Consider the following 7,500-nt stretch of genomic DNA (forward strand, 5'->3'; position numbering starts at 1 on the left):
CCGGGTTCGTCCCTTCCTTGGATGATTTGCCATTCGTAATAAGAATCGTCACTACCTCAGTGCAGAGGGACTTTTTCGAGGCATTTGTGTCCGCTCGAGAGGCCTCTCGCTGGGCTCGAGAGGTCATGGGATCCGGTAGCCTATCACCTTGGAGAATCAGCGAGGTGCTCTTCCCTATATACCCGATGGCACCTGTTCGGGCCACCGTCCCCTGCTGGACGGGGCCCGGCTCTGTACCGCCCCAGACAGAGCGCCTTCGTCGGTCACGAAGGCAGGGTCGTGGACCCTGGAAGCGCACGAGCCACCCGACTCGGCTTCCATAGCGGCTGGCGGCCCTGGCCCGCCCGAGACGAAGCGCCTTCGTCGGTCAGACAGATAGGGTCGAGGACCCTGGAAGTGCGAGAGCCACCCGACTCGACTTCCACGGCGGCCCGGAGGCCGGGCCCGTCCCCGTCCGTGCCCGGGGACGGGGCACCTTCGTCGGTCAAACGCGTTGGGTCTTGGACCCTGGAAGTGCACGAGCCACCCAACTCGACTTCCATAGCGGTCGGCGGCCCCGTACCGCCCCAGACAGAGCACCTTCGTCGGTCACGAAGAGAGGGTCTTGGACCCTGGAAGTACACGAGCAACCCAACTCGACTTCCATAGCGGTCGGCGGCCCCGTACCGCCCCAGACAGAGCACCTTCGTCGGTCACGAAGAGAGGGTCTTGGACCCTGGAAGTTCACGAGCAACCCAACTCGACTTCCATAGCGGTCGGCGGCCCTGTCCCGCCCCAGACGATGCACCTTCGTCTGTCACACAGATAGGGTCTTGGACCCTGGAAGCCGTCCCCCTCGACTTCCGTAACGGTCGGCGGCCCTGTCCCGCCGCAGACGGGTCACCACTCCGTCTGTCTGTAGGGTCTTGGACCCTGGAAGCCGCCCCACTCGACTTCCATCGCGGTCGGCGGCCCTGGCCCGCCGCAGACGGGTCGCCACTCCGTCTGTCTGTAGGGTCTTGGACCCTGGAAGCCGCCCCACTCGACTTCCATCGCGGTCGGCGGCCCTGGCCCGCCGCAGACGGGTCGCCACTCCGTCCGTCTATAGGGTCTTGGACCCTGGAAGCCGCCACACTCGACTTCCATCGCGGTCGGCGGCCCTGTCCCGCCGCAGACGGTGTGCCACTCCGTCTGTCACACAGATACATAAGGGTGTCTCGGAACCCCGGACGCCGACCGAGACGAAACGCGTGGGGTCGGTGCGCCCGAGAGGGTAGGGTGCCCCGGGGCCGGCCGCTCGCTCCGACCGGCTTCCGGGACTCCTTGACCGCTCGGGAGACCTATCCACGCGCCCGCCCGACCGGCGGCCGGGGGCCCTCGACCGCCACACGCGTACCGACGACCGGGGGGTTTCCGTTTTACGGCCGACGCCGAGATCCTTCGACGGTTCCAACAGGGGTTGTTACGCTTTTGTGTTCGCCCGTGTCTGAGCATATATGGTCGGGTCGAACCTTTGAGGCCGTAGCCTGGAGATCCAGGGCGGATCTTTTCTCACAACACGTGTGTCTTTGAGGCCGTAGCCTAGATCCAGAGACTTTAGGATCTTTTTAGCAGTTTTAAGGCCGTAGCCTTGATCCAGGGCGGATCTTTTGAGCAGTTTTAAGGCCGTAGCCTTGATCCAGGGCGGATCTTTTCACAGGTTTTAAGCCGAAGCGCCTTGATCCAGGGACTTTTGGATCTTTTTTTGCCGTTTTTAGGCCGTAGCCTTGATCCAGGGCGGATCGTTTTGCGGCCGTAGCCGAGTTCCATCACCCAAGGTAGCTTTAGTTTTTAGGCATTAGCCTTGATGATCCAGGGCGGATCGTTTTGCGGCCGTAGCCGAGTTCCATCACCCAAGGTAGCTTTAGTTTTTAGGCATTAGCCTTGATGATCCAGGGCGGATCGTTTTTTCCCATCTTTCGGGTATGAGCTCTTTAATTGTGAGCCTTCGGCCGACACTCGCCCGGGGCGCTGCCTCACATCAGACGCCCTTCGTCCGTTCCAACCGTTCCAGTTCTTTTAACGGTTTTTCGTTCATCGCACACCGACGCGCACAGACCTTTCTTGGGATCTGTCGCAGGGAGGGAGGACGCTGGAGGTCCACTTCGAGGCACCCATCCCTATATACCCGATGGCACCTGTTCAAACGACCGCCCCTTGAGAGAAGGGGCCCTTCCCGTGGCTCGTCCGGGAGGAGGCGCCCGCGTCGGAAGGCGCCGTAAGGTCGGAGACCCTGGAAGTGCACGAGTCACCCGCTTTTACCTCCAGGCCCTCTGTCGTACTTCTCGTGTCCGCTCACGAGACCTCTTTTCGGCTTTATGGAAGTGCACGAGTCACCCGCTTTTGCCTTTTCTGGAAGTGCACGAGTCACCCGCTTTTGCTTCCAGGCCCTCTGTCGTACTTCTCGTGTCCGCTCACGAGACCTCTCTTCGGCCTGGGGGTGCGCCACGTACACCCCCGCGTCCGCATTCGAGTCACCTCTTCGGGCTCATGAGGTAGGGTCGGTGACCCTGGAAGTCAGAGACTTCCAGGCCTTCTGTCGTACACCCTCGCGTCCGCTCACGAGACCTCTCTTCGGCCTGGGGGTGCGCCACGTACACCCTCCCGCGTCCGCTTTCGAGTCACCACTCTGGGCTACGGAGGTAGGGACGTGTGCCCTGGAGGAACCTGACTTCCAGGAGGGAGGGCCGCCCTGTCAGGCCCGCTTTCGAGTCACCCATCTGGGCTAAGGAGGTAGGGACGTGTGCCCTGGAGGAACCAGACTTCCAGGAGGGAGGGCCGCCCTGTCAGGCCCGCTTTCGAGTCACCCATCTGGGCTAAGGAGGTAGGGACGTGTGCCCTGGAGGAACCAGACTTCCAGGAGGGAGGGCCGCCCTGTCAGGCCCGATTTCGAGTCACCCATCTGGGCTAAGGAGGTAGGGACGTGTGCCCTGGAGGAACCAGACTTCCAGGAGGGAGGGCCGCCCTGTCAGGCCCGCTTTCGAGTCACCCATCTGGGCTAAGGAGGTAGGGACGTGTGCCCTGGAGGAACCAGACTTCCAGGAGGGAGGGCCGCCCTGTCAGGCCCGCTTTCGAGTCACCCATCTGGGCTAAGGAGGTAGGGACGTGTGCCCTGGAGGAACCAGACTTCCAGGAGGGAGGGCCGCCCTGTCAGGCCCGATTTCGAGTCACCCATCTGGGCTAAGGAGGTAGGGACGTGTGCCCTGGAGGAACCGGACTTCCAGGAGGGAGGGCCGCCCTGTCAGGCCCGATTTCGAGTCACCCATCTGGGCTAAGGAGGTAGGGACGTGTGCCCTGGAGGAACCGGACTTCCAGGAGGGAGGGCCGCCCTGTCAGGCCCGCCTCGGAGTCACCTCTCTGGGCTAAGGAGGTAGGGACGTGTGCCCTGGAGGAACCAGACTTCCAGGAGGGAGGGCCGCCCTGTCAGGCCCGCCTCGGAGTCACCCATCTGGGCTAAGGAGGTAGGGACGTGTGCCCTGGAGGAACCAGACTTCCAGGAGGGAGGGCCGCCCTGTCAGGCCCGCTTTCGAGTCACCCATCTGGGCTAAGGAGGTAGGGACGTGTGCCCTGGAGGAACCAGACTTCCAGGAGGGAGGGCCGCCCTGTCAGGCCCGATTTCGAGTCACCCATCTGGGCTAAGGAGGTAGGGACGTGTGCCCTGGAGGAACCAGACTTCCAGGAGGGAGGGCCGCCCTGTCAGGCCCGATTTCGAGTCACCCATCTGGGCTAAGGAGGTAGGGACGTGTGCCCTGGAGGAACCAGACTTCCAGGAGGGAGGGCCGCCCTGTCAGGCCCGCTTTCGAGTCACCCATCTGGGCTAAGGAGGTAGGGACGTGTGCCCTGGAGGAACCAGACTTCCAGGAGGGAGGGCCGCCCTGTCAGGCCCGCCTCGGAGTCACCTCTCTGGGCTAAGGAGGTAGGGACGCGTGCCCTGGAGGAACCAGACTTCCAGGAGGGAGGGCCGCCCTGTCAGGCCCGCCTCGGAGTCACCCATCTGGGCTAAGGAGGTAGGGACGTGTGCCCTGGAGGAACCAGACTTCCAGGAGGGAGGGCCGCCCTGTCAGGCCCGCTTTCGAGTCACCCATCTGGGCTAAGGAGGTAGGGACGTGTGCCCTGGAGGAACCAGACTTCCAGGAGGGAGGGCCGCCCTGTCAGGCCCGCCTCGGAGTCACCCATCTGGGCTACGGAGGCAGGGACGCGTGCCCTGGAGGAACCAGACTTCCAGGAGGGAGGGCCGCCCTGTCAGGCCCGCTTTCGAGTCACCCATCTGGGCTACGGAGGTAGGGACGTGTGCCCTGGAGGAACCAGACTTCCAGGAGGGAGGGCCGCCCTGTCAGGCCCGCTTTCGAGTCACCCATCTGGGCTACGGAGGTAGGGACGTGTGCCCTGGAGGAAACGGACTTCCAGGAGGGAGGGCCGCCCTGTCAGGCCCGCCTCGGAGTCACCTCTCTGGGCTAAGGAGGCAGGGACGTGTGCCCTGGAGGAACCAGACTTCCAGGAGGGAGGGCCGCCCTGTCAGGCCCGCTTTCGAGTCACCCGTCTGGGCTACGGAGGTAGGGACGTGTGCCCTGGAGGAACCGGACTTCCAGGAGGGAGGGCCGCCCTGTCAGGCCCGCCTCGGAGTCACCTCTCTGGGCTAAGGAGGCAGAGACGTGTGCCCTGGAGGAACCGGACTTCCAGGAGGGAGGGCCGCCCTGTCAGGCCCGCCTCGGAGTCACCTCTCTGGGCTAAGGAGGCAGGGACGTGTGCCCTGGAGGAACCGGACTTCCAGGAGGGAGGGCCGCCCTGTCAGGCCCGCCTCGGAGTCACCTCTCTGGGCTAAGGAGGCAGAGACGTGTGCCCTGGAGGAACCGGACTTCCAGGAGGGAGGGCCGCCCTGTCAGGCCCGCCTCGGAGTCACCTCTCTGGGCTAAGGAGGCAGGGACGTGTGCCCTGGAGGAACCAGACTTCCAGGAGGGAGGGCCGCCCTGTCAGGCCCGCTTTCGAGTCACCCATCTGGGCTACGGAGGTAGGGACGTGTGCCCTGGAGGAACCGGACTTCCAGGAGGGAGGGCCGCCCTGTCAGGCCCGCCTCGGAGTCACCTCTCTGGGCTAAGGAGGCAGGGACGTGTGCCCTGGAGGAACCGGACTTCCAGGAGGGAGGGCCGCCCTGTCAGGCCCGCCTCGGAGTCACCCATCTGGGCTACGGAGGTAGGGACGCGTGCCCTGGAGGAACCATACTTCCAGGAGGGAGGGCCGCCCTGTCAGGCCCGCCTCGGAGGCCTCCCCTCGGGCAGGGGAGGCAGGGTCGGGGACCCTGGAGGAACCGGACTTCCAGGAGGGAGGGCCGCCCTGTCAGGCCCGCCTCGGAGGCCTCCCCTCGGGCAGGGGAGGCAGGGTCGGGGACCCTGGAGGTGCCGGACCTCCAGGGGGACGGAGGCCGAACCCGTGGCCGGGGAGGGTGAGCCTTGCCGGGCTAGGCTCGCGCGGGTTCGAAGGCCTGGTTCGAGAGGACCCCTTCCCCTATATACCCGATGGCACCTGTTCACACTACTGCCCTTTCGAGAGGGGACCCCGACCGGTCCGCGGCCGGGACGGCGCACCTCGGTCGGCCTCGGCGAGTGGGTCGGGGTGCCTGGAGGTGCGCGAGCGGCCCGCCTGGAAGTGCGCGAGCCACCCGACTCTGGCGGCCGGCGCCCCCGGGCCCGTGCCCGCGGCCGACTCGTCTGACCCGGCATCGTCAAGGTCACCAATACCACGGAGCGTCTACGACGCCCCGTTTCCGAGATATCGGCCAATGAACTGCCGGGCGCCGTATCTCGGCCGGGGAAGGTCCTACGGACTCGGGGCCGGGCTCGTCGGAAAGGTCTCGCCCGGGGCTTTCCGACGAGACCGGCCGCGGGTCCGTGCGACCCCGGGGGCCCGAGATACTTCCGGTCGAAAATTCGAATTTCGTTACCGCGCTGCTCCGGCGCCCCGGGTCCGGGGCCTTCGCCCTTCGGGTGGGTGGCTCCTCCGCGGGGGGCCTTTCGAACGAGCCCACCCGCGCGTCGCTAGCCCTTTCCGGGGCCGAGATACGGCCTACCCCCGCGGGATTTTCCCACGGCCGTTTCTCGGGCGCCTCGGGTCCGGGGCCTTCGCCCTTCGGGTCGGTCGCTATGCCGGAGGGGAGCTTTCGAACGAGCCCTCCCTCGAGTCTCTGGCCCTTTCCCGGGCCGAGATACGGGCGGGTGGTCGCGGAATTTTCGCTCGTCCGGGGCTCCGGCGCCCCTAGCGTCCGCCTCGGAGGTCGCCCGGACGCGCGGCCGGTCTCGTTCGAAAGGTCCGTCCCGGGGCTTTCCGACGAGCCCGGCCTCGGGTCCGTGCGACCCCGCCCGCCGGAGATACGTCCGGTCGAAGCTCGCGGAAATTCCCGCGGCCGTATCTCGGGCGCCTCGGGTCCGGGGCCTTCGCCCTTTGGGTCGGTCGCTCCGCCGGAGGGGGCCTTTCGAACGAGCCTACCCGCGAGCCTCTAGCCCCTTCCCCGGCCGAGATACGGCGGTCTATGCCCGGATTTTCCCACGGCCGTTTCTCGGGCGCCTCGGGTCCGGGGCCTTCGCCCTTCGGGTCGGTCGCTATGCCGGAGGGGAGCTTTCGAACGAGCCTACCCGCGAGCCTCTAGCCCTTTCCCCGGCCGAGATACGGCGGTCCCTCCCCGGATTTTCCCACGGCCGCAGCACGGGCGCCTTTGCTCGGATCGACTCGCCCTTTGGGTCGGTTGCTCTACCGGAGCGGCCCTATCCAACGAGCCAACCCTCGTCTCTCTAACCCTTTCCCCGGCCGAGATACGGCGGTCCCTCCCCGGATTTTCCCACGGCCGCAGCACGGGCGCCTTTGCTCGGATCGACTCGCCCTTTGGGTCGGTTGCTCTACCGGAGCGGCCCTATCCAACGAGCCAACCCTCGTCTCTCTAACCCTAAGCCCGGCCGAGATACGGCGGTCCCTCCCCGGATTTTCCCACGGCCGCAGCACGGGCGCCTTTGCTCGGATCGACTCGCCCTTTGGGTCGGTTGCTCTACCGGAGCGGCCCTATCCAACGAGCCAACCCTCGTCTCTCTAACCCTAAGCCCGGCCGAGATACGGCGGTCCCTCCCCGGATTTTCCCACGGCCGCAGCACGGGCGCCTTTGCTCGGATCGACTCGCCCTTTGGGTCGGTTGCTCTACCGGAGCGGCCCTATCCAACGAGCCAACCCTCGTCTCTCTAACCCTAAGCCCGGCCGAGATACGGCGGTCCCTCCCCGGATTTTCCCACGGCCGCAGCACGGGCGCCTTTGCTCGGATCGACTCGCCCTTTGGGTCGGTTGCCCTACCGGAGCGGCCCTATCCAACGAGCCAACCCTCGTCTCTCTAACCCTAAGCCCGGCCGAGATACGGCGGTCCCTCCGCGGATTTTCCCACGGCCGCAGCACGGGCGCCTTTGCTCGGATCGACTCGCCCTTTGGGTCGGTTGCTCTACCGGAGCG

Source organism: Paramisgurnus dabryanus, unplaced genomic scaffold (assembly GCF_030506205.2).
Source record: "Paramisgurnus dabryanus unplaced genomic scaffold, PD_genome_1.1 h2tg000256l_1_33117__unordered_in_group0, whole genome shotgun sequence".
NCBI classification, from domain to species: Eukaryota; Metazoa; Chordata; class Actinopteri; order Cypriniformes; family Cobitidae; genus Paramisgurnus; species Paramisgurnus dabryanus.